Here is a 15,212-nt window from a genome sequence, read left to right as displayed (position 1 = left end):
TTTTACATTGAAACATGCATAAATTAATGCTTATTATACATATGAACTTACCTTGATATTAAAACGGCCATTTTACCAACTTTCTCAATTTTCGATTTTTCTCTCATTCTAGGTTCAAATCTCGTTTTCCGAGATCTAAAACATCTATTTTACTTATTTAATTAATGTACTATTCAAAACAGTCCTTAACTCAAACTTTGGAAAAATTACAATTTTGCCCCTAAACTTTTGCATATTTACACTTTTGCCCCTAGGCTCGGGAATTAAACTTCATCCCATATTCTTATGTTTTATGACATGATGATCACTTTTCCCTTCTATGGAAACATCAAATTCTCACTCTAACATATACTTATGACTATTAGGTATTTTTACCGATTAAGCCCTTTTGCTCGTTTTCACTTAAAACCGAGTAGCACAAGTTGTCTAACATAATTTAAAACCTCATATTGTATCATAAAACACCAGAATACACAAATTTTACCTATGGGTATTTTTCCAAATATGAACCCTAGGTTGAATTATTGCTAGCATAAGCTAAATCAAGTTACCGGACTCCAAAACGTAAAGAACTTGAAAACGGGGTTAGAACGGACTTACAATTGAGCTTGGGAAGCTTGAAAACCCTAACCATGGAGTCTCCTTGGTATACACGTCCATGGTAAAGAAGATGAGCAAAATTGGCTTTTAATTTTGTATTTTAATTCATTTTACCCTAAATGACCAAAATACCCTTACTACTAAACTTTCCAAAATTCCATCCATGTCCAATTTTTGTCCATAACTTAGAAATTGGTAAAATTGCTATTTAAGACCTCCTAATTAATATTTCAAATCAATTTCATACTAGAAACTTCTAGAATGCAAGTTTTGCGACTTATTCAATTTAGTCCCTAACTTCGAATTAAGCACTTTATGCATAAAATTTCTACATGAAATTTTCACACAATCATGCAATCATATCATAGACCTCAAAATAATCATAAAATAATTATTTATATCTCAGATTTTGTGGCCCCGAAACCTCTGTTCCAACTAGACCCAATTTTGGGCTATTACAAATTCTACGACTTTGGGAATAATTTAATTGAGTCAGTTTATTCAATGTGGAATTAAACTAGGTGGTCCTGAGAATTGTTCAATTAGAGAATTTGATTAAATAATTTTCTTGAAAAATTAATTTGGAAAATCTAAGTGATTTTTAAAAAAAAAAATTTTGATCAAGTAAAAAAATTAGTCAAATTAATTAAAATTAATATGATACTTTTTGAAATTAATTTTCAAGTCAGTCAATTGGCCCAATGGGTAATTGGACTTGAAAATTGGACCTGAGATCTTAAATTGGGCTCGGGAGCCCAAAATCGAGACCAAGACTCAAAAACTGGTCAAACCAGGCCTAGTATGTGAAATCGGGCCGATAGTCCAACTGGTGGCTAGATTGAACTGGTCGGGTCGTCATTGACTTAGATTGAACTGGCTCGGGGTGCCGTAAGGGTGTTGCACTTGCAGCACCGCATACAGCGATGGCCGGTGGTCATGACGAAGGTGTCCTTGACCAACGATTTATTGGTCGTCGTGGTTAGCAAAGGACGAGTTACATTCCTACTGGAATTCTACTAGAGAATTTGATTTCAGATTAATTATTCCAAAAATAATAATATTTTAATAGTTTAATATTAAATTTAATTTAATACTTATCTAAATATTATTTTTAATTTAATATTAAAGTGGTTATTTTAATATTAAATTTAATTTAATGTTTATCTACGAGATAAAAATTTCATTATTTTAATAAGATTTAATATTAAATTTAATCTAATATTTATCTTGATAAATATTATATTAATTTAATATTAAAGTGATTAAGTTTAATCATAGTTGAACTCTAAACTCTCCCTATATAAAGAGAGCCTTGGGTTATTATTTACACACACTTGAATCAAGAGAAAGTTGTAGAGGGAAAATTCTTTAAAGATATTATTCTAGAAAATTTCTAGAGATATTTTTCTAATTTATAACTTGACCCAAAAGTTTAGAGAAATTATAAATTTACCCCATTGGTAATTTTTGTGAAAATTTTTTTGATTTGAACCGAACCCACACTCGACAGAAGTGAGCTTGAGGATAGCGGAGAAGAATACTCGGTTGTAGCGCTCATTCTAGACGAATCGAAAAGGTACAATTTTGATCAAGTGTTTATTACTTTAGATATCACAACCGAGATCTAGTTTTGAAAAAAAATTTAAAACTTTGGTTTTTCTTTAAATTTATTTTCTGCTGCATTTTCCAAACCCCTTTTTTTCCAACAACTTTCGACGATCTTTGATTTCCATTCCATCTGCCTTGGTCCCTCTTCACAAATCAAGATTACCTTACAAGTCCTGCAAACATAAATCAACTTTATTAGCTCGATTGAACTTAGTGAGTTCCTATACTATACCATAAATTAACCCTATCGCACGAGGGTAACATATGTAAAATAATTTAAACATAAATACTTTCTATTCTCTCATCGCGAACGTTCTACATCGGGGTGGTAGACTCCACCTGGTCCTTTGAGCTGTCTGACTCACTATAAAATCTTCCTCTAATCAGACTCTCCACCAACCATATCCTAACTACTTCACTCCTATCCTTCATTCATTTCACGTTCCCTTTACTTGGGGTATTTGTTGACCTAAAACTAATTTGGCTATTTGTCGGCTTCCCATCATGAATCCTTATGGTAGCTTTTCAACTATCTGCCAAAGGATTCTTAGAGCATACCTTTTGTAACACCCTTCACCTAGTTCGGTCGTCTGACCCGGACAATAGGATGCTACAACTAAATATCAAACAATTACAAACGAATTATAATTTTTAAATCTCAATTAAATATAAAAAATCAAAATTAATTAAATTAACATGTGTTTCAATCAATTATGAATTAATATCGAGCTTACAAAAGGTTAAAATTAAACAAGAAATAATTTTGGATCAATTTGAAATAAATTTAAAAGATAGGAAAAACATGAAAATAGGGGTCACACAACCGTGTGGTGATTCGCCACAAATCGGTCTAGCATATTAAACTAGTTTCCGCACTTTAGGAGCTTGAAGACAAGTGTTTTTATTAAGTTTTAATAATGTTTTCTTAAGTTCCCATTAAGTTAATAAAACGTGCAAATTGAGTCTTTTATTAACCTTAAGGGCCAAATGAAACCTAAGGGTAAGCTAATGAACTTTATAAATGTGTAGGAGACCATTAGAAGCCGTACCAAATCAATACTGGTCATTACATCGCAACACGAAAGGTCTGATGTTGCAACATAGGGAGCAGAATGAAGAAATCATGAAATTGTCTTTGATGTCGCAACATAGCCTATGGGTGTTACGAGATACCTCTGAAGATAGCTTAAGAGGAGTACACTGACTACTATGTCGTGACATAGGTCCTGGTATGTCACGACATCGATACTAAACGAAAATTAAACATGAGACAGGGACATTTTGGTTCGCACAATCAAACTTAAAGCTCGGGAACGTCAACTGACCTATGATAAGATTGGAAGATCCTGCTTGGATAGCGACTAGTTGATTGACGAGAAACCCGAAGTGACAGTTGAGAAGGATTACTGAAGTGAGCTAATCACCCAAAATTAGATTTGATTATTTCCATTCTTCAATCTCTTGACTTTTAGTTCTTTATATTATATTATTTTTATTATTATAAAAACCTTAGGAACTTCTTTTATTTTACCTTCGTACTATAGCTAAACTAAAATACTAATTAGATCTTTTGGTGTTTAGGCTAAAATTGATGTAGCACTCACATTTCTTGGATAAGATCCTCGGAGTACTCACCTACTTCACTGTAACTATAGTATAACTTGACCCGTATACTTGCGAATACTGTAACATCCCGAAATAGGGCCTAGTCAGAATAGTGGTTTCGGGACCACAAATATGACATCAAAATATTTATTTTATGATTATTATGAGGCCTAGAATATGAGTATATGCATGTGTTAAAGTTTTATGAAGAAATTCTAAGTATAAGGTGTCCAATTGGAAATTGGGGACTAAATTGAATAAGTTATAAAACTTGGATTCTAGAAGCAATTTGTATGAAATTGCTTTATATTATGAATTAGAAGACCTTGGAGAGAAATTTTCCCAAATTCTAAATTTTTGGACAGGGCTTGCATGGATGAAATTTTAAAGATAGGGCATAAGGGCATTTTGGTTATTTATCATTTTAATGAATTAAAATGAGAAAAATCAAGCCAAAATCAGCCATTTTCTCCTTCATCCAGCCGAAAATTTGGGGATCTCCATAGCTAGGGTTTCAAGCTTTCCAAGCTCAATAGTAAGTGCTCCCAAGTCCCGTTTTTCATGCTCTATGTATTTTTGAACTCCCAGTAGCTTGCTCTCTCCATTTCTTCCCATATTTCATGCTAGGGTTCATGTTTGAAAATTTACCCATGCATGAGTTACTTGTATTTTGATGGATTACGGAGGAATATGGAAGATGAATGTGTATTAAACATATTTTCCTAGTTGATTTTCATGAAAAAAACCCTTATAGGGACTATTTTGCAAAAGATGTAAATGTATGGTAGAAATGAGAAAATAATGGGTAATTTGGGCTACCATAAGAAGGAAAAGTGTTCGGCTAGACTTGGATAAGATAGAAAGTACATGTGTTTCATTATACGAGCCTAGGGACTATATCATAAAAATGTCAAAGGTTAGGGCAAAATGGTCATTTGGACCGGGGTAGATATTAAACTTGAAATGTATAATTTGGGGTATTAATGAGTTAATTTTTGCTATTATAAACTCCGAGGAACAAATTCTGGAGGTCGATCGTGGTAAACGCAAGATTTCGGAATAATCGAAACACAATCTCGAAAAGAATACCAGGTAAGTTAGGATAACTTAAAGTAAACCCCTAATATGCATAATTGAATGATTTATGAATGCATGATGATTGCATTTATTATTAGCATGAAATATCATGGAAATGCATATTTGATGGTAACATGTGAAAAATGTCTCGGATAAGGTTGACAAAGGGAATTCGATGGATAAACCCTCATTGATATGTGTAAAGAGATCCTACATGTGTTGCAGTAAGGATTTAGCCCGGACGGGTAATCCGTGATCTCGAGTATGGAAAGGATCTAGCCCAAACGGGTGTTCCTTGAATGATCGAGCCTCCCGAAGAATATATGTGCATTGAGGATTTAGCCCGTACGGGTAATCCTATCAGGGTCTGAATTTAGCCTAGACTGGTAATTCAGATCCGGGCTCATTAAGGGTGTTTGTCGCTATAAGGGATTTAACCTGGACTGGTAATCCCGACATCACTTTATGAGTTTATGATTTATGGGATTTATCCTGGATTGATAATCCTGCCATGAGATGTGAGGTTCGCGGGAGTGCATATATGTGAAATGATCATTCGTAAGAATTAACGGATAATGGGTATTCCATCGAGATTTCCTAGAAACTCAACGGAATTAATATGATGTATGTCAATAAGATGATGAATGATGAGCTCATCTATATAAATTACATGATGTTTTGTTATGTGACTAATTTATTGATTGAGTGTATGTGATAGGAAATCATTTCATAATTGATTGTTTCATGATTTAAGTGTGGATGTATGCTAATTACTAAGTAAGTTTACTTTTCGGTTATTCGAGCTTACTAAGCATGAAAATGCTTACCCCCTCTATTTTCCCTGTTTTACAGAGCTTGAGGACTCATAAGGATTGGAAAACGGTTGGAGAAGCAACACACTATCAACTAGTCAAGCTTTGGTATAAAGACACTTCTACTTTGTTAATGGCATGTATAGGGCTTTGAGTATTTTGTCATATGTGTCATTTGAATTGCGAAATGAAAGCATGTAAAGATGTATTCATCTTTTTGTATAAGGCCATGGAAATTGGCATATTTGGAAGTAGGCTATGGCCTGCCTTTATATGCATGTTTATGTTCTTATTTGATGGGTTGCTACAATTGGCAATGAGTTCAAAAACGAGCCAAATTTTGAATGTGTTACAATAACATAAGAACCCATAAATACTAGATGGGAAATAACCTTTTTGTATGAAACCAATGATATAAGGTTTCTATACAACTAACTTTATCAAGATCATTTAGAAGTATATTAATCATGTTTTACTTTGAATTTGGTATATCTATTAAGAAAAAGAAGTAGACATGGGTGAATAAAGGCTTGGAAAATAGCCTATTAAGGTCCACATGGTTAGATACACGGGCATGTGTCTAGGCCATGTGTGACACACGGTCCATCCCTATGGGCGTGTGGTATGGCCATTTGTCCCCTGCACCTAAAACTCTAAGTCAAATTAGCACACGGGTAGGACACACGGGCGTGTGTCTGGGCCATGTTAATTTAACAGAATGCTCAAGTTTTGGAGACCCCACGGGTGTGTGTGTGAGCCGTGCCTAAAAGTCAGTATTTCCTACGGGTTAAAGGCATGGACGTGCCCTAGGCCACACGGGCGTAGGTGACCACACGGCTATTCATACACGAGCGTGTGACACTTCTAAGTAAGGAATTTTTTTAAAGTTATTAAATGTTCCCGGTCCTATACAGGAATTTTTTTAAAGTTATTAAATGTTCCCGGTCCTATACCGAACTATCTCTATGTATATTTTGGGCCTTGAAGGCCCATTTAAGGGACAAGATGTGAATGCCTGAAAGTTTCAGATCTGAGCTAAACCTGGTGAGTCGATTCAGTATGTTTTAAATGTAAAGTTTCGGTAATATCTCGATCCCTATCCTGATAACAAATATGGGTGAGGGGTGTTACATTAATTGGTATCAGAGCTACGATTTAGTCGATTCTAAGACTATCGTAGAGGATGTTAAAGTTCGCTATACATGCCATTATTTGAATGTTGATAGTGTGATGTCTCCTGATTGTTTAAACTATTTTGAATATAGTGAATGTCTTCCAATCAAGCACAAGATGAGTCTGAGGGAGCCGAAAGCCATGCTTCAGCTTCCGTACAACAAGCTGTATCTAGTAGTAGTAGAATGCTGATGTCAGAAGGCCGAGAAGAGGCCCAAGCTGCCTTCTTTGATATAATGGATGAATGGTTTGGGGATTATCTAAGAAATTGCCCCAATATAACAAGACCTCCACCGCCCCCTAACTAACTTGATGAGGATGTGCCACGAGGTATGGCACCGGTAAGAGTCAGTAAGGCCCCCATAGATAAGCTTAGAAAGTATTGGGCTGAGGAATTTAGAGCGAAATTTGATGATGACGCTGAAAGAGTCGAGTTCTGGCTTAAAAATACTACGCGAGTGCTAGATGATTTGTCATGCACACCTGAGGAATGTTTAAAGTGCGTTGTGCCCCTTTTGAAGGACACTTCATACAATTGGTGGAAGACCGTATCCTCGGTAGTGCCGAAAGAAAATATTACTTGGGATTTCTTCCAAGCAGAATTTAGGAAGAAATATATTAGCCAATGGTTTTTGGACTAGAAGCGAAAGGAGTTTCTGGAACTCAAACAAGGCAACAAGACTGTAGCAGAATATGTGAGAGAGTTCGTACGACTAAGTCAGTACGCAACTGAATGGGTCTAAACTGAATAAAAAATGTGTAAATAGTTTGAGAAAGGCCTGAATGAGGACATCAAATTGTTGATTGGGATCTTAGAAATACGAGAGTTTGCCGCATTGTCCGATCGAGCCAAGAAGGCCAAGGACCTTAATAATGAAAGAAAACAAGCTAAAAGAGAGGCTCGAGTTGTGAGCAAGAGGTCTAGCGGTAAAACACTCTCGTTCTCTACGAAGAAGGCCAGGAGCCTGCATGAACGCACCACTTCGTCAGTGGGATATTCGGGTAGATCGAGAAGCTTTAAACGATGAGGTCAAAAGTCTTCCTCCCCGATGGTGACTAGTGTGGAAAGTGTAGATGATCAAAAACCGAAGTGTAAGAGCTGCAAAAAATTTCTCTTCAGAGAGTGCTGAATGAAGAGCGGCGCGTGTTTTATATATGGTTCCCTTGATCACTTCCTCAGAAACTGCCCGAAATGAGCTGAAAAAGATGAAGAAATAGCTTCGAAGTCCGGTGCTCCCATTCTACGAGGTAGACCTTCGAGATACCCTGGGAGTGCTAGTGGCAGTCGAGTCGTGACTAAAGAAGCTGCAAAATCAGAGGTTCAAGTCCCTGCAAGAACGTATGCGATACGTGCTCGAGAGGAAACCGCTGCTCTTGATGTTATTACGGGGAATTTCTCTCTTTTTGATACAAGTGTTGTTGCTTTAATTGACCGAGGTTGACGCATTCATATATCTGCATGAGATTGATGTCTAATATGAACATACCTATTGAACTTACGGAATTTATCATTAGAGTGTCGAACCCATTAGGCAAACCAGTCCTGGTTGATAAAGTCTGTAAGAATTGTCCTTTGACGATTCATGGTCATTGTTTTCCGGCAAACCTTATGTTGTTACCATTTGACGAGTTCGATGTGATACTGGGCATGGATTGGTTAGCCTTACATGATGTAATTGTAAATTGTGGTAGTAAGTCAATTAAATTGAAATTCCTGGATGGTAAGATTCTACGGGTCGAATCAAGAGAATTGGGTTCGTCGCCAGTTGTAATCACGGCAATGGTTGCCCAGAGATATATGAGGAAAGGATACGAAGCTTACCTTGCATTTGTGTTGAACACTTAGGAAAATGAATTGAAGATTGAATTTGTGCCAATAATATGTGAGTATTCAGATGTATTTCCGGAGGAATTACCTGGATTGCCCCCTGAAAGGGCGATAGAGTTTGGTATTGAATTGGTGCCAGGGACGACTCCCATTTCTATTGCCCCGTATAGAATGGCACCTATAGAGCTGAGGGAGTTAAAAGTACAGTTGCAAAAGTTGACGGATAAAGGATTTGCTAGGCCAAGTTTTTCACCTTGGGGTGCCCCCGTGTTGTTCGTAAAGAAGAAAGATGGTTTGATGAGGTTATGTATCGATTATCGGCAACTGAACAGGGTGACTATCAAGAATAAGTATCCTTTTCCAATGATCGATGATTTGTTTGACTAGTTGAGAGGAGCCACCGTATTCTCTAAGATAGACTTAAAGTCTGGCTATTATCAGCTACGAGTTAAAGACTCGGATGTACCCAAGACAGCTTTCAGAACGAGGTATGGCCATAATGAATTTCTTGTCATACCGTTTGGGCTGACGAATGCACCGACTATGTTTATGGATATAATGAATTGGATCTTTTGGCCATATTTGATAAGTTTTTCATTATGTTTATTGATGACATTTTGATCTACTCTAAAGATGAGACAGAGCATGCGAAGCACCTGAGAATTGTGTTGCAGACCTTGCGGGAAAGGAACTGTATGCTAAGTTTAGCAAGAGTGAGTTTTGGCTCTAGGAAGTTGGATTTTTGGGTCATATAGTTTCGGGTGAAGGCATCCGAGTTGATCCAAGTCAAATGGAAATCGCCTAAGAATGTAACCGAGATTAGAAGCTTTTTGGGCTTAGTCGGTTACTATCGAAGATTTGTAAAAGGATTTTCCATGATAGCGACTCCGATGACGAAGCTGCTACAGAAAGACGTTAAGTTTGAATGGACAGAGAAGTGTCAGCAAAGTTTTGAGAAGTTAAAGACATTGCTGACCGAAGCTCCTTTTTAGTGCTACCTAAATTGGGAAAAGAATTTTTGGTCTACAATGATGCATTCTTAAATGGATTGGGTTGTGTGCTTATGCAAGATGGTAAGGTGATAGCCTATGCTTCACGGAAATTGAAGCCCTACGAGAAGAATTATCCAACCCACGACCTAGAGCTTGCCGCTATTGTTTTTCCCTTAAAACTTTGGAGGCATTATTTGTATGGTGAGACTTGCCATATATTCACGGACCACAAGAGTTTGAAATACTTGACGACTCAAAAAGAATTAAATTTGAGATAAAGGAGATGGCTAGAATTAATTAAAGATTATGATCTGAATATCAATTATCACTCGGGAATCATAATGCTCAGTTTAATGATGACGACTTGCAGGAAAAAAGGGCTCAATGTGAGTCTAGTGTTGAGACAGATTTCTGAGTCAGTCCTGATGGATGTTTAATGTTTAGAGATAGGGTTTGTGTACCCAAAGACAATGAACTTATTCGGAAGATTTTGCAAGAATCACATAACAGTCGTTTGTCTATTTACCCGAGAAGTACCAAGATGTACAATGATTTAAAGAAGATGTACTGATGGAACGATATAAAAAGAGATGTTTCTGAATTTGTATCGAAATGCCTGGTATGCCAGCAAGTTAAAGCTGAACATCAAGTGCTTTCAGGTTTGTTATAGCCTATAATGGTCCCCATATGGAAGTGGGACAGTGTTACCATAGACTTTGTGACAGGTCTACCTATGACTCCGAAAAAGAAAGATGCCATATGGGTTATAGTGGATAAATTGACGAAGTCGGCTCATTTCATTCTAGTAAGGATGGATTATTCTCTTGATAGATTGGCTGATTTGTACATTTCTAAGATAGTAAGATTGCACGGAGTACCTCTGTCGATTATTTCAGACAGAGACCCGAGGTTCACTTCGAGATTCTGGAAGAAGTTACAAGAAGCCTTAAGTACAAAGTTGAATTTTAGCACAGCTTTTCATCCTCAAACTGATGGTCAGTCTGAGCGGATGATTCAGATTCTCGAGGACATGTTGCCTTGTTGCATCTTTGAATTTCAGGATACTTGGGAAAAATACCTGCCATTGGTAGAATTTACCTACAATAATAGTTTCCAAAGAAGTTTGAAGATGGTACATTATGAGACCTTGTATGGTAGGAAGTGCCGAACTCCATTATACTGGACAGAACTCAAGGAAAATCAGATTTATGGAGTTGATCTGATCAAAGAGACTAAGAAAAATTTAAAGTGATACGGGATTGTTTAAAAGCGGCATCAGATAGGCAAAATTCTTATGCTTATCTGAAAAGAAAGGAAATTGAGTTTCAAGTTGGAGATAGAGTATTCTTGAAAGTATTTTCATGGAAAAAAGTATTGAGATTTGGTTGGAAAGGTAAACTGAGTCCACGATTTATCGGACCGTACGAGATTACCGAAAGAGTTGGACTATTAGCCTATCGTTTGGCGTTGCCACCCGAAATGGAAAAGATTCATGATGTGTTCCATGTATCCATGTTAAAGAGATACCGATTAGACCCCTCTCATGTGATTTCACCGACTGAGATTATAATTCGACCGGACATGACTAATGGAGAGGAACTAGTTAAGATATTGGCTCATGAAGTTAAACAGTTGAGAAATAAAGATGTGGCTCTTGTAAAAGTTTTATGGCATCGACATGGTGTAGAAGAGGCCACATGGGAGCCGGAAGAAGTAATGAGAAGTCAATATCCAAATCTGTTTTCTTGTAAGACTTTCGAGGACGAAAGTCTTTAAGGGGGGAGAAATGTAACATCCCGAAATAGGGCCTAGTCAGAATAGTGGTTTCGGGACCACAAATCCGACATCAAAATATTTATTTTATGATTATTATGAGGCCTAGAATATGAGTATATGCATATGTTAAAGGTGTCCAATTGGAAATTAGGGACTAAATTGAATAAATTACAAAACTTGGATTCTAGAAGCAATTTATATGAAATTGCTTTAGATTATGAATTAGAAGGTCTTGGAGAGCAATTTGCCCAAATTCTAAATTTTTGGAAAAAAATGGGCTTGCATGGATGAAATTTTAAAAAAATGGGGCATAAGGGCATTTTGGTCATTTGTCATTTTAATAATTAGAATGGGAAAAATCAAGCCAAAATCAGCCATTTTCTCCTTCATCCAGCCAAAAATTTGGGGTTCTCCATAGCTAGGGTTTCAAGCTTTCCAAGCTCAATAGTAAGTGCTCCCAAGCCCTGTTTTTCATGTTTTATGTATTTTTAAAATCCCGGTAGCTTGCTCTCTCCATTTCTACCCATATTTCATGCTAGGGTTCATGTTTAAAAATTTACTTGTGCATGAGTTTCTTGTATTTTGATGGATTACGGAGGAATATGGAAGATGAATGTATATTAAACATCTTTTCCTAGTTGATTTTCATGAAAAAAACCCTTATAGGGACTATTTTGCAAAAGATGTAAATGTGTGGTAGAAATGAGAAAATAATGGGTAATTTGGGCTACCATTAGAAGGAAAAGTGTTCGGCTAGACTTGGGTAAGATAGAAAGTGCATGTGTTTCATTATACGAGCCTAGGGACTATATCGTAGAAATGTCAAAGGTTAGGGGCAAAACGGTCATTTGGACCGGGGGTAGATATGAAACTTGAAATGTATAATGTGGGGGTATTAATGAGTTAATTTTTGCTGTTATAGACCCCGAGAAACAAATTCCGGAGGTCGACCATGGTAAACGCAAGGTTTCGGAATAACTGAAACACAATCCCGAAAAGAATACCAGGTAAGTTAGGATAACTTAAAGTAAACCCCTAATATGCATAATTGAATGATTTATGAATGCATGATTATTGCATTTATTATTAGTATGAAATATCATGGAAATGCATATTTGATGGTAACATGTGACAAATGTCTCGGATGAGGTTGACAAAGGGAATTCGATGGATAAACCTTCATTGATATGTGTAAGGAGATCCTGCATTTGTTGCAGTAAGGATTTAGCCCGGACGGGTAATCCGTGATCTCGAGTATGGAAAGGATCTAGCCCAGACGGGTGTTCCTTGAATGATCGAGCCTCCCGAAGAATATATGTGCATTGAGGATTTATCCCGGATGGGTAATCCTATTAGGGTTTGAATTTAGCCTGGACTGGTAATTCAAATCCGAGCTCATTAAGGGTGTTTGTCGTTATAAGGGATTTAGCCTGGACTGGTAATCCCAACATCATCTTATGAGTTTATGATTTGGGGGATTTAGCCTAGATTGGTAATCCTTCCATGAGATGTAAGGTTTGCGGGAGTGCATATATGTGAAATGATCATTCATAAGAATTAACGGATAATGGGTATTCCATCGAGATTTCCTAGAAACTCAACGGGATTAATATGATGTATGTCAATAAGATGATGAATGATGAGCTCATCTATATAAATTACATGATGTTTTATTATGTGACTAATTTATTAATTGAGTGCATGTGATAGGAAATCATTTCATAATTAATTGTTTCATGATTTAAGTGTGGATGTATCCTAATTACTTGGTAAGTTTACTTTTTGGTTATTCGAGCTTACTAAGCATGAAAATGCTTACCCACTCTATTTTCCCTGTTTTACAGAGCTCGAGGACTCATAAGGATTGGAAGACGGTTGGAGAAGCAACACACTATCAACTAGTCAAGCTTTGGCATAAAGACACTTCTACTTTGTTAATGGCATGTATAGGGCTTTGAGTATTTTGTCATATGTGTCATTTGAATTGCCAAATGAAGGCATGTAAAGATATATTCATGATTTTGTATAAGGCCATGGAAATTGGCATATTTGGAAGTAGGCTATGACCAGCCTTTATATGTATGTTTATGTTCTTATTTGATGGGTTGCTACAATTGGCAATGAGTTCAAAAACGAGCCAAATTTTGAATGTGCTACAATAACATAAGAACCCATAAATACCAGATGGGAAATAACCTTTTTGTATGAAACCAATGATATGAGGTTTCTATACAACTAACTTTATCAAGACCATTTACAAGTGTATTAATCATGTTTTACTTTGAATTTGGTATATCTATTAAGAAAAAGAAGTAGAAAGGGGTGAATAAAGGCTTGGAAAATAGCCTATTAAGGTCCACATGGTTAGATACACGGGCGTGTGTCTAGGCCGTGTATGACACACGGTCCATCCCCATGGGCGTGTGGTATGGTCGTGTGTCCCCTGCACCTAAAACTCTAAGTTAAATTAGCACACGGGTAGGACACACGGGCGTGTGTCTGGGCCTTGTTAATTTAACAGAATGCTCAAGTTTTGGACACGGGGTGAGCCCATGGGTGTGTGTCTTGGCCGTGCTTAAAAGTCAGTGTTTCCTACAGGTTAAAGGCATGGACGTGCCCTAGGCCACACGAACGTGGGTGACCACTGGCTCCTCATACACGGGTGTGTGACACTTCTAAATAAGGAATTTTTTTTTAAGTTATTAAATGTTCCTGGTCCTATCCCAAACTATCTCTATGTATATTTAGGGCCTTGAAGGCCCATTTAAGGGACAAGATGTGAACGCCTGAAAGTTTCAGATCTGAGCTAAACCTGGTGAGTCGATTTAGTATGTTTTAAATGTAAAGTTTCGGTAATACCTCGAACCCTATCCTGATAACGGATACGGGTGAGGGGTGTTACAAATACCACCTCATTTATATATCTTTTACTACAATATTGACACTCTGGACGCTAATACGTTTGGAGGTTGTCAAGTTGTTGGCATCATTTCTGAGGAGGCAACGTCACTAAATTAATTTTAATTTTTGCATGTAAAAGGAATAATTAGAAAACTTTTAAGTTATAGATACAATTTTTTATTTCTAAGTAAAATTATTAACATTATGCATGTTTTAGGAACCTTGTTTGATATATATTGCCTACGACCTAACATTTCTTATCTTGTTATTCATAACTCACATTTTGAACTAAATCCTTCTTTTCTAACATGTATTTTTGAAAATGTTAGGTTTACTGATCGTGAAACTTTGGACCCTATAGTGTTTTTGCAGAGATTTGATCATATATGTAGCACAGTTACTTAAACTGGTGTTTCACCAGATGCTATTAAATTGTTATTAATTCCATTTGCACTGGATAGGAAGGTAAAAATATGGCTAGAAACAATTCCCCCAAACACCATTACTACTGGGATTGAGTTTGTGTAGTTCTTTGCTGAAAAGTGCCCATGAAAAGGTACTAAGTACTTATACACAATTATTTATTTTAAGTAGTTTATTATTGAAACATTGGGACAAGCATGGGAAAGGTTTAAAGTGATTCTCAAATCTATATTAGGTGGGGGCATACATTTCACAGTTCAGATGCAACATTTCTAGTATGGGCTAGACAGTCAAAGTAAGCAGAAATTCGACATTATGACTCGGGGAAGTATTTGGATGAAAACCCAAAAGGAATGGAAACATTGGAGAAGTTTAGCATTAATGAATCTACCTGGGAGAAATATTATGAAGGGGAAA

This window comes from Gossypium arboreum, chromosome 13 (assembly GCF_025698485.1).
Source record: "Gossypium arboreum isolate Shixiya-1 chromosome 13, ASM2569848v2, whole genome shotgun sequence".
Lineage (NCBI taxonomy): Eukaryota > Viridiplantae > Streptophyta > Magnoliopsida > Malvales > Malvaceae > Gossypium > Gossypium arboreum.
This window is presented reverse-complemented; position numbering follows the sequence as displayed.